Here is a 13002-nt window from a genome sequence, read left to right as displayed (position 1 = left end):
AAAACTCATTTTAAGTTGATGACGTTTTTGGGAGGGGAGGGGAGGGGAGGAGGGGGAGGGGGAGGGAGGGAGGAGGGGAGGGGAGGGGAGGCTCTTCTTCACCACGGCAGTGTGGGAGGCCAGCTGGTCAAATACTTCAACAAGAGTTGATGGTAACAGTAAGAATCAGAGAAAGGAAAAAATAAGACTTACCAGTTCTATCTGGTCAATTTTTCACAACTATAAGTGGGAAGGTTGTTTTGTGAAGAGCAGGAAATTAATTTTTTTGTCCTTTGACCCTCTGTTTTGTGGATTTCTGCCAGTGAAGTGAGATCCAAGGGAGTAACAATGACAGAAAAGTGGCATGACACAATGGCTCTGAGACTCCCAAACTCTGTATTTTGTGCTTTCAGCCTCAGCCAGGGCAGGAAAGAAAACTCCTTGCAGAATTGATCCAGGTGTTGTGAACTGGACTGCAGGTGAAAGTGAAATCAAATTTAGAGTCACAGAATTGTTTAGGTTGGAAAAGATCCTTAAGGATCATTCAGTTCAACCTCTAACTTGGCACTGCCAAGTCCACCACCAAACCATTTCCCTAAGTGACACATGTTCACATTTTTGAACACTTCCAGGTTTGGTGATTCCACCACTGCCCTGGGCAGCCTGTTCCAGAGCTTGACAACCTTTTTGGTGAAGATATTTTTCCAGTCTAAACCTCCCCTGGTGCAACTTGAGGCTATTTTCTCTCATCCTGTCACTTGTTACTTTGAGCATCCCAAGAGCAGTGTGAGATGGCAGATTTCCTTTGTTGTGGAAGTGTGTTGGGAAGAATCACTGCAGATGGGTTTGGGAACTTCATTATTATTATCCATGATTGTTGTGAGGGAAAAAGCAATCAGATTATCCCAAGTATTTAATTTTTTGCTAGATATTCCCTTGCAGGGCTCTTAATATCAAAAGAATTCCTGCAAGAAGTTCTAGTTACTACAGCTGTTACATACCTTACACCATAAAATGCTGCAAATTTACCCCAATTCTGTCCCTTGCTGATTTCTGCTCACGTCACTGGCATTTTTCTCCTGGTGTCAGAGAGGCTGAAGGGATTCAGGGGAAGAAGGCTGCTCAATAAAGGAATAAATCCAGGCAGGCTGTTCCAGATATGATTGACTTCTCTGGGGAGGAAAGCCAATGTACCAGTGGTACAGCACAGGCTTGGGGATGATTTCCTCTGAGGTGAATTAAACCTCTTTGGAAGTGAGATGTTTAATCAGCACCTTTAATGTGAGGCAATGTTACAGATGATTAAACAGGAGCTTGTGTTCATAAAAGTAAATGTGGAATTACTCAGGAGTGCCAGCAGTCTGGGAGGAGATTTGCAGAGCAAGGTACAGGAAAGAGCCTGAGTGGGTGATGAGAAGCAATTCAGGAAGTAAAGGAAGCTTTAATGTCCCCTGCCATCCTGTGTGCCTCTGAGACTGGGCTTTGGGACCAAGTGCTGGCTGAACAGGAAGCAATGAAACTCTTTGTGGTTGCTGGTTCACTCCTACCCTCAGCAAAGCTGTGCTCTGGATGTCCCTGTGCATAAACATGGTGACACTGGGGATTGTGCCCCTCCTTCTGCCTGGCACCCAGCACACCATGCAGGACCCCTCAGTTATTTATCACTTAAATAAAGAGAGGTGGTGGGTGAGGCAGCAGAGGTAGCCAGCTTTTTCAAGAGAATTGTGAGCTGCCCAAGGCAGAGCACGAAATAGAAAAGGTCACAAACTTGGACATGGCTAAAAAAGGATTTAAAGCCCAGAGGCTTTGCCAAAGGAGATAAAACCAGATCTCTGTCAAGAGGAGTCAGTTTTCCGTGAAACATGAAACATCTGGGCAGCATCTTTCCATGAGCAGCAAATGCTGAACATCTGCACATATGTTGGGAGCCCACCAGCAAATCTCACTTTTTGGAGCAGCAATCCAGCTCAAAAAAATGACCCACTACTTGCTGTAGAGATTTTCCCATGAAACAGAGGAAAGCACAGAAATGTTGGCTAACCTGGGATTTGCTGGCAGATGTGCAGGGCAGCACAGAAGGCAAAAATTCATCACCAGAACAGACTCAGTGTGAGCCAGGGGCTGGGCAATGGAGCTGGGCCAGTTGGTGTAATTGGCAGAGGTGTGCCATTCACAGCAGTTCTGTGGGGCTGGAGAAAACTTTGGGTTGGAAAGGTCCTCCAGCAATTGGAAGTCGGGTCAGGTTTCCTTCAACTTCCCCCCACACCCATTTGGATAATGCAGGATCTCCCAGAGTTTGGAGGAAACACAGCAGGAGGTGTTTCTGTCCATTTTCTTACCCTGACCTTTGCTAGAAAGCAAGGGGTTGGTAGAGCGTGAGCTGCCTGTGCAGCTGGGTTTAATATGCATGAGGAAGAAATTGATCCTCAGCTGCCTCGTGACATTATGGGATTCTGAGTAAAAGTCATAAATCCAACCTGCAAGACCAGGGAAATAAGTGATTATGGGAAAAAAAAAAAAGAAAAAAAAAAGAGGGAGGCAGTTGAGTTAACTGCAGGCACAATGAAAAAACTGGCAAGAAAAAGGGCTACACAAATATAAGACTACTCAGGACAAATTAGTTTAAAATTGAAATTACTCCTTTGTTCTCTGAAAGGTGGACACTGAACTGAAGGGGCTGCTGGTGGTGGTAGAAATATCACCTCTCCATGTCTTGTTTCCCTCTGGATGGGTTAACAACAACAGCAATTCGGTTCCTTTCATAATCAGATGTGTGGTGGATCCCAGATAAGCCATTTCTGAGATGAGATGTGCTGTGGAGGTCAGAACAGACCCAGTGGGCAGCCACCTCTGTGGTGTCCACATGTGAGATGAGGAGCAGGTCTGCCACTCCAAAAGAGCTGGAGATGGGGCTGTGGGGATTCCACAAGGACTCTGGCTCTGCCAAATGGCTGGGCAAGTCTTCTTTGGGGCTTTCATTCAGGCCAATATTGGAGATTTGAGAGATGCCCTGAAGATTTGTCTGGGGCATTTGCATTTTGAGATGTGGCCTGGCTGGTTTGCAGGGAGGTTTTTTGCAGAAGATGCAACAGCCTGAAGGTGCATTTTGGGGAAGATAGATGTGTTTGCTTCTGTCAGTATGTGAAGCAGGGCAGAGACCCTGAGCTCAGTGTTGATTGTGGATGAAATCAGGCTGGTGGGAGAAGAAATGGGGTAAGGATGAAGCTGAGCCTCCAGCATTACCATGAAATGATTGAAATGTTGTCCACTACTTGCTAAGGATCCTCAGGTCCAAGACACATTTTGATCAGGAATTGGAAGATGCTCTTTGACATGGGTATAACTTTGTTCAATACAAGTTGTACTGCGCTGGTTCAGCCAAAAAAAAAAAATTATACTGGGGAGAAACAGATGGCAGCGAACAAAATTAAGTCACTTTTAGGACTCTTATCCATTAGCACAGACATATAACTCCCTGAAGACTGTAGAAGGTTGGGTTTTGGCTTTTCTGTATTAAATTTTAAACATTGCAAATAGAAGTAAATCCAGAGGATGAGGGGAAACTGCCTTTGGAGCAGAACAAAGCCTGCAGTGCCTTGAAATGATGGCTTTCAGCCTGTGCATTGTTCCTGGCACATTTGGGAAGCTCATGGAGAAAGCATTACAAAGCATGACTATTGAATTTCAAATAAAAATAAAGCACCTAAATCCTTCTCAATTTATTCATTGAAAATATCTTCTACCTTTTCTGCATATTGAAGCCTCTAAAAAATTTAGTTATAGAAACTCTTGTTGGAAGTAACTGGATTTGCCTGTTGGATGCTTTGATGTGCAAGATTTGAGTGCTTTGGAGGGGATTGAATTAGTGTCTTAACATGCAAAAGCACCACAGATATACCTGACAGGATCAACTTAGAGGCAATGCAAATAGAAATTTTGATAGAGAGATAACAGTGACACTAAGACAGTCACAGATACAATGGGTATAATCTAAAACTATTCCCAAAAGTGGAGATTTGAGTTTAAATAGAGGGTATTTTCTAAATGATCACTGTCTGCTTGTTTTAACAAATGAGGCTTTTATTCCCTTCATTGATTTAACAAGGGTAGAGAGTGATAGGACAAGCAGGGGAAGCTTTAAAACAAAAGAGAAGAGATTTTGATTATATGTTTGGAAGAAATTCTTTAACCAGAGGGTGGTGAGACCCTGGCACAGGTTGCCCAGAGAAGCTGTGGATGTCCCATCCCTGGAAGTGTCCAAGGCCAGCCTGGAAGGGACTCTGAGCAGCCTGGTCCAGTGGCAGGTGTCCCTGCCCATGGCAGAGGTGCTGGAACTGGATGATCCAAAGTTCATTCCACCCCAAGCCATTCTGTGATTCCACATTTTCATCTGCAATTAGCATTTTTATCCTTCTCAAGGCATATATTGTGTTGCCAGCTCTTGAAAGGCCACATATCCATGCTCTCTTGGGTGGGATTGTTTCCTACAGTAGGACAGATGCAAACATTCCCAGCCAGAAGCATCCTCCATCCCTTCATTGGCTGTAAGCTCAAAATTTGGCTTGCTTTCCCAAATTAAGCTTTGCTGCTTTTTAATGGCTCCTTCACTCCTTTGAAAAGAGCTGAATTTGGAACCCTGAGGTTCAGACAAACACCCATCTGCACATTGCCAGGCTGCAAACATACGGCTGGTTTGTGCTATTTACAAGTGTCAATAACATGGGAGTGTTTGCTAAACCATAAAGTGAAGAGCTCCCACAGCAGTTGGGCAGTGCTGCATGGAAAGCAGTAAGGGGCATTACTGTATATCTTGTTCTGAGGTTTATGTTCTCTGCACAGCTTTCAGGGCAACCCTCCTGTTAAAAACAGGTTTGGAGAATGAATCGGTGCTGAAAGAGCCATTCAGAAGAAATGAGTTAAATGCTGCACCGGGTTTCCGAAGTGGCAGGAATGTTCTCAGGCATTCTTCCTATGACAGGTTAAAAGAAGTATTATTTAAAGTAAACTTGGTTAAAATTATGGCTGTTCAGCACTATGAAACACCCCCCAGCCAATCTTATCCAAGGCCTTTTCGTAAAAGCTTTTCACATAACAGGCAGAGTCTGCCTTAGTATCTTCAATAGCTGCTTTTAAATTGCCTGCAAACTGTGAACAAAGTGGAGACAGCATGTGAAAACCCACACATTCCTTACTGCAGAGCATTTCATGCCTTTTCTCTCAGAAGATAACTACTGCTATGAGCAGTTCTGGGCAAGAAATCACAGCCCTGAAGCAAGCAGTGGGATACCAGGACAAGTTGAGTGTAATGTGTAGAGTGAGCTCACTTTGTGATACCTGTCCAACCTCTCCAAAATGCTTCATGGGGACTGACTGAACCTGTTAAAGGGGTTGCCACAGATGTCCATGGACTATTTCATGTGCCTGGGAGGATGGTCTCAGCAATCCCCTCCTGCAGTGACACCTCTCACTCACCAGGTGGGTTAGAGGAGTGTAAGCAATAGGGACCATTTCTGTGTGATGTGCCATTGGCAAACAGGAATACAGCTTAGATGAGAAGGAAAAAAGGCAAGAACATGCTTAATTTGCTGAGAGCTTGTGTGTGTGGACTGCAAATGTATAAGCAAGCCAGTATGAAAACTCAATTGCAGGTGTGTGCAGATTTCCTTGCCCTTAGAGCCAGGCAATAGGCACAAAGGGCAACAACCTGGGTCCACAAGGCTCCTTCCATGTGAACCAGCCCCAGTTCTGCCTTCCTGCTGCTGCAGCAGGAGCTGCTGTGTCCCAGGGTTTCCCTGGAGAAATACCCTGCAGAGCAGGAGGCAAAGCTGCCTGGCACACCTTCAGCAGATGTGGGAACAGCCCAGTGTCCTCGACTGTGTTTGTGACACCCAAGCACATGTTGAGCACCTCCTGTGCTCAGCCCTTTCCCACAGGGGGCACAGGAGCTGATTTTCCTCGTGGAATGGAGACAGAGGAACACACTGCTGCCTTCCTCAGAGAGCTCAGCCAATGCACCATAAACAGCTTTGAGCTGCTCTTGCTCTTCACATTTCTCTCCACGGAAAGAGACATCATGAACGTGTTTAAAAAGAGATTACTGTTTAGGAGAATGGGTAGTGGGAATTGCTTTTGTCCCTCCTCAGGCAACAAATTTGATTGTTGCTGTGAGAAAGCCACTTTGTAAAAGCAGAGTGCAGCTGAGAAACACCAAACAACTTGAAAGGCAAGAGGTGTCTCTGCAGGGCCTTTCCTGCCTCTGCCAGCACTGGGATTTGGGCTGAAAACCCCAGCACCAGCGATCTACTCTGCTCCAGTTTGCACTGCTTGGTCATGCTTGTATTAAAACTGATTTGTTAGCCCATTTTTCTTTTTTTAAAAAACCCCCACATTTTTACACGAATCTGATAAAATCCCAGTAAGTGTTATTGCCCCAGAATTGCTGGTGTGTGTTGGGAATTGCTGCTCTGAAAAGGCAAACAGTGTGGTGTGGATTTCAGGACACTTTACGAGCAGGAGGAGTCCCATTCCCAGGCAGCCCTGTAAGGAATAAACCATGGGCTGTGTTTTGCCAGTGTGCCAGTCCCAAAGATGGCACCAAGGACATGGGATACCTGCTCTCCATGGACAAGCTCTTCCCAGCCCTGGGCATGGGCTGAGGCAGCAGAGAGAAACCAGGGTGTGTCCTGGCTTGGGCTGAGAAGCCAACTGACCCCTGGGACAGCCAGGACCCATGCCCAAGGGAGCTGTCTGCTCCACACGGGTGAATCTTTGGGCAAGTTTGATGAAGAAAATTTTAGTGCATAAAGTCCTTCAAATTGCTATAGAATAGAAGAGACTATTTCAGTTGGAAGAGATCTACAGATTGTCCAGTCCAACTTCCTGACCCCTTCAGGATTCACCAGTTTGAGGCAAGTTGTTAAAGACATTGTCCAAATACCTCCTAAACACTGGCAGGCTTGGGGCATCAACCATCTCTTTAACAAGCCAGTTCCACTATTCAACCTCTCTGTCAGTAAAGAAATGCTTCCTAATGTCAAGTCTATTGTGCTTCTCAGGATCCCCAGCTAAAGGTCACACGTTTCACAGGAGTGTGAGTTATGAACAATGTCCTCTCTCCTGCCCCTCATTCCTCTTCATCTTCTGCATCCTCTGCAGACTCTGGAGACAGCCAGCCCTAATTAATCACTTGCACAACTGCAAGGTTGCTGGTTTCTTCACAGGGACCTGGAGATAGCTTTGCCATTTGTCTAAAACATTTCAGTGGTGGTCTGAAAGTTCAGATTGAGAAAGAAAAAATTAAAACTGGAGATTTTGAAATGCTCCTTAGCTCCACTGTTGCCACCAAATGCTACTGAGGCTGGCTCAGAGTGCTGAGGAGCAGCTCTGGGGACAGCATCAGCCCAGCTGTCTTTGGGTGGCCCAAAGATGACTTCCCTGACTATTTAATTAAATGACTTGGTGCTTTAATTTCAATCTGGTTTGCAGCATTCTACACCTCAAATAAGTTGCTTATTGCTGTTAATTTTAGGTCATGCTAATTCGAGAAAGAGGAAGCTTTTATCATTAATATCTACTACTTTGAGGAAAAAACTGGAATGTACTCTGGAATATCTCTTTGGTGTTTAATTTTTCTGAAATGTGTCTTGGAGTTAGAATGCATTACAAAATGCAAATGAGTTCATTTGGAGACAAAATAATTGCAAGGGTATTGAGAAAGATGGTGCAGACAGGCTGATGGATCTCCTAAATGGAAAACCCTTCTTGATGAAGACTTTATGTTGGAACAGGAAGGGAGACATGGAGCCCCAGACTAAAACAGCAACTCACTGCTTAACTAAAGGCATTCTTTTTGTAGATAGAGTGTATAAATAAGAGACTTCCTAATATTTGATGTCTCTATTTTCATTGGTGCTTCTTAGGCATCAGTGATCACTTTATAGCTGCAGTACAGAGGAAAAATGCAATTGAAAATGCCAAGAAATTATGTTCCAGATACTTTATTATTTGTAAAAGTAATTAGAAATCTGTGCTTGGTCTGGTTTATGTCTGATAATGACCTAAGTGAATGCTGCTAAATATTTCCAGATAGGCCTATGAATCTATAAAGTTCATGCTTCATCAGAGAAAGTCTGGGAACACAGTTTTACTTTTTCCATCCATCTTGACTTTTTCCCTCATTTAAACAAGAATAACCATTTCAGATCAAGATACTTTCTTGCTTTCTCATAAAATTCAGCTTTTGGTTCCTTTACTGCATGTGTAACTTACCTAATATGCTGATGAATGAGAGATATTTATTATTTTTGTCTCTTTTCTAACTGGGATGACAACCTCTGGCAGTCTGAGCCAGCCACACAGACCCCCCATGCAGACAAAATTATGGCCACCAGCTGGACCTCCAGGCAATTCCCAATGTCCAGGAAGATCCCTGACCAAGCTGTAAGGTGAGGGTCAGCCTGGGATAATATCTATGGCTGGAGAAGAAGCTGCAGATCCTGAGTCATTCAGCCAGCTCCTGGCCAGGCAAAAGCTGAGAGTTTCCAAATGCAGACTCCTCTCAGGGATGTGTCTCCCACAAAAACTTGCATTTTCTGGTGCTCTCCAGTTTTGTATCTGTTGTTAAGGCCACATCTGCTGCTGCTTCATCAGGAGCGTAGGTCTTCCAAAGAATAGTGAAAGAAATTCCTTTTCCCAAAACCTTTTTTTCTCTCATTATTTTGTCAAAATGCATTTCTTGCTGCGTTTTATGACTTCATGGCCAGACAAGACCCCCCAACTGGAGAGGTCCATGAGCATCTCAGACAGACCTCCTTGCTTTTGAACTCAGTCCTGGCATCAGGAAGTAATTAAGGAGGAAAAAGATGTCCCTGTTACCTCAATAGATAGTTTCTCTCTTTAATTTTTAAATTTCGTTTTGGTAAATCAGTGAGTTAACCTGCCAGTTTCCATCCGTATCCCAGGCAGTAGCTGACTTTATCAGGGTTTAATCCAACCAGACAGGAATCCTTTGGGTAATTTGTGGAAAGTGCAGCCAGAGCTTAGTGATTAATTGTTCTAAAGACAGAGAGAGATGTAAACAAGTTTCCTCAGCTCCTGCTCTGCAATGAGCATCCCCAAATTTTTGAGGGTTTTTTTTTGGGTGGGGTGGGGTTTTTTTGTGTGTTTGTTTTTTGTTTTTTGGTAATTTTTTTAACCACAGCTAAATTTTGGCAGCAATCTGAGTTCTGACATGGTGATTTAGATTAGTATCACTTCTGTAACTTTCCTACCAGGATGAGGAACAGTTCATGGACCATGAAGGGTTTGCTCTGGGCCTTGAAGTGATGTTCCAGGGGTGGGGGAGATCCTGGCAGTCTTCAGGTCTTTAATACCAGGCTCAGGAACTGCCCAAATCCAAATATTGGTGTAACATGGTTTTCTCCTCCTGTCATTAACATGCCTCTGGGCATTTGTTCACCCTGGGATGTCTCAGTGCAGTTTTCTCAGTGCCTATCATCAACCATTTGGATCAAGAGAGTGGTTTACTGTGGGTTTTTTTTTGATTAGGAGGCTGGAAGTCTGAGTCTGCATTAATGTTAATGTGAGCATCTCAGCTTTTGGCTTCAGGGCAGTAATTTTTAAACATGAGGAAGAGGGAGGATCGAAGACAGTAGTATTTGAGGGAGCTAAATTCAGAACTCAAGGAGAAGCTGGAGAAATAATCCCAGATCTCTGAGTGACTATTAGCATCATACCACAAGGCACCCTCTTATTATCATATCTATAGTTTTCCACCCTGTGTTTTGTTCATCAGCCTCAGGCTTTCTGCTTCTCCTGGTCAGAATCTTTCAGAAAAAAAACTCCAACTGTATCCTTGCTGGAGCATCACTTCCAACTTCCAAAGCACAAGACAGAAGATATCCTGCAGGAGTGAGCCTGCCCTGTACTGAGACATCACTGCTTGATGCCAGCGTGTGCTTCAGAGAGGCACAGAGCCAGCTGTGAGCTTTGGAACTCCCCACTTCCACAAAGACATCATTACGTGGTGCTGCTGTGCCTTTTCCCTGCTGGTGTGACCCAGAGACAGCACCAGGGGAAATCACAGCACGGTGAGAGCTGGCACAGGAGCTCAGGCTCTCTCTCTCCCTGTGAAACCTGAGCTGCAAACGCCACGAGTGTTTTGTTCTCCAGCACTGCCAGTCCCACCCTGCTCGCCAGAAACTGCCTGCACTGAGAGCTCTTCCTTTGAGCCTTTCTTTCGTCTTGCACCTCCCATAAATCCTTTTGGAATCTGCAGCAGGGGAGCTGCAGAAAAAGCCGAGCTGAGATCACAGCCCTTTGGAGGGAAGGATTTTACAGCAGGTAGTAAAAGATGAAGGGGATGGTGTGTGTGCACAGATCAAAGGCAAGATCCAAGCTGCCTGTCTGCATGCCTTGGGCATCTATCTGCAATGTTTAGACAGGGGCTGGTGCCGAGGATTTTCAGGGGTGTCCATGGCTGGTTCAGCGGCAATGGAAGGGAGCTCAGAGCAGCCCTTGGCCAGAGGGGAACAGCAGAGCCTCCAGGAACCTTCTGCAGTGCAAGTCTTGGCCAGAAACCTGGCACTGGAAGCTATATCTAAAAATTTTATGCATTGATCTCACGGAAAGTGAGAAGCAACCTCTCCCCTCTTTCAACAGCATTCCCAAGCAAATGCCTTCAGCATCAGCTCAGTGATGTTGGGCACCTCTGTGGGAATGGGGACAGGGATGAGCCAAGGCCAGGAGGGTCAGGGTTGGGATGGGGACCCATATGGAGCCTATGGTCAGGCAAAGGCAGGGCTGCAACATGAGAACAACACCAACCCAAAGGACAATTTCATGCTTTCAGACCATAATATGGGCAACAAGATGGTCCTTGGTGAAGCCAGGCATCTTCTACATTTTTGCAGTGTAGAATTGCTTGGGAATAACCTGACAGTAATTAAGAAATACAAAGTGTTACCAAGAGAACAACACTTCTCTGAGTGGTGACTTCTTGCTGTTTGCCTGAAGGATTTTCAAAAGCTAAATAGGGACTACATGAGACCTGTTTAATACTCATCAATAATAGGCATGTTTTGGAGCACTGTTCCCACCCATGAGCTGGGTGCATCCATGCTTCACTTCTTGAGCAGATACTTAAATACAATTTTGGCAAATCCAACATCCATTTCCACTGAATACTGCAGGGCACAAAAAGCATTTGCTCTGGCATCTTTAGGGTCTCTTTAGGGTCAATTTTGATCTAAAACTGTGGATTGGAAGTTCAGCCTGATGATTTGTCTCCAGCGTTGAAAATACATGTAATGCTGGCAGTTGCCAGTGGTAAAGATTTTGGTGTGTAATACCCAACTGCAAAGGACTGATCTCCTGTGGAGACCACGGGAGCCAGCACTTGAAACAGCATCAGCATTTTTGCCTTTGGACATTCATGTTCTTGTTTACAAAGAATGGTCAGCAGTCAAATAAACAGTATGTCACCTGTTAAAAAATATGCACTTCCCCATTTTCTGGTGATGTAGTTGTAGTAGATCTGCCATTGTGCATGGATTTTAGGAATTCACTCCAAGGAGGTATTTGGCTACCAGGATATTGGGCTAAAGAAGAAAGTCCATTGCACTGCCTCTCATTTCACCAAATAAAACGAAACCCACGTAATTAATTCCTGAGTTTTTCTCAGAACCGTGGTTTATATCATCTAAGCCTCATCTTAAATGGAGAGATGATTGTGTTTCCCAAACCCTCTTGCCGACAGGTTCGTGGAGTGCTTTCTCACGCCAGAAATGTGCTGGATTATCCTCAAGTGATAACTCCTGCTCACACACCTGGGCTCTGCCTCTTTGTGAAGCCCATCTTAACTGCCTCAAGCAGAAGCAACAAGCAACAAGCAACAAAAACCATAAAGAGCTGCCAAAAACTCTCCTGCCTGGCCAGATCAGCACTCACTTCCAGGAGCCAGCATGAGACCCACACCACTGTTAGCAAAGGTGCCCCAGAGCTGCCAGGCACTTGGGGCTGCCTCCTTGGTGGTGCAAGGGGCTGGTTGGGCATTTTTGAGCCCCACAAGGAATGAATAGGAAGAGGATTCTGAATATAGAGCAGCAGACTGGCAGCTTGTCACCTGCCCAGACAGATGAGCCTTATGGCGCAAACTGCAGAGATGTGCTGCCACATCAGCCACAGCTGAACGTCACTGTCTGTCACCTCCACACTGCTGACTTTTCTCTCATCCTCAAAACACTGTCTTTCCCCTGAAATGCCAGTCAAATGAGTGATGGGAAGAGAGATGTTTAAGTTGTAGGCAAAACTCCTCGTTCTTCATTGGCTTCCCTGCAGCAAGTTTGACACACACATCATACACCCACACATCACCAAACAACTTCCACACAACTCACACTATTTTTTTTTCTAGAGGAAGAGAAAGAAGAAGAAAAAAGAGGCTTTTATGTGTTTTACTACTTTAAAATACTTGTGAGACATGTAGCTACAAGAATTCTCTTGATGATCCCTGAAGGCAGCATGAAAAAGGAGACAATAACATTTTCTTCTCTATTTAAAAAAATACAGAAAATTTTTTCATTAATTCCTAGAACACTGTAAGTCAGAGTACAGACTACATCCCTGCCTCCCACATGCAATCAGACTCTGGGATAATACACTTCATTTAATTGCAGGAGAGGATATGAATGTGAAGAGATAAAGCTATCTGTCATATTGCAGTCCAAATGAATGAAGCTCCTGCAAGATTTTCTGTGCTCTTATTCTAAAGCTAACGACCTTTCCAAAGGTCCAGTGGAGCTCAGTGAGAGGGTCAGAGGCAATGGGGGTGAATGGAAGCACAGGCAGCTCTCTCTAAACCGATGTTTTAGTTTAGAAAATAGTTTGTTTTTGTTGAGAGTGTCTGAGCACGTTGCCCTGGGGAGGTGTGGGGTCTCCATCCTTGCAGATACCCAAAAGCCATGTGGACATGGTCCTGGACAACCAGCTCTAGGTGGCCCTGCTTGAGCAGGGGGCGAACCAGGT

Source organism: Lichenostomus cassidix, chromosome 2 (assembly GCF_008360975.1).
Source record: "Lichenostomus cassidix isolate B80296 chromosome 2, HeHo_3.0, whole genome shotgun sequence".
NCBI classification, from domain to species: Eukaryota; Metazoa; Chordata; class Aves; order Passeriformes; family Meliphagidae; genus Lichenostomus; species Lichenostomus cassidix.
The sequence above is the reverse complement of the archived record's forward strand: the minus strand, read 5'-3'. Positions refer to the sequence as shown.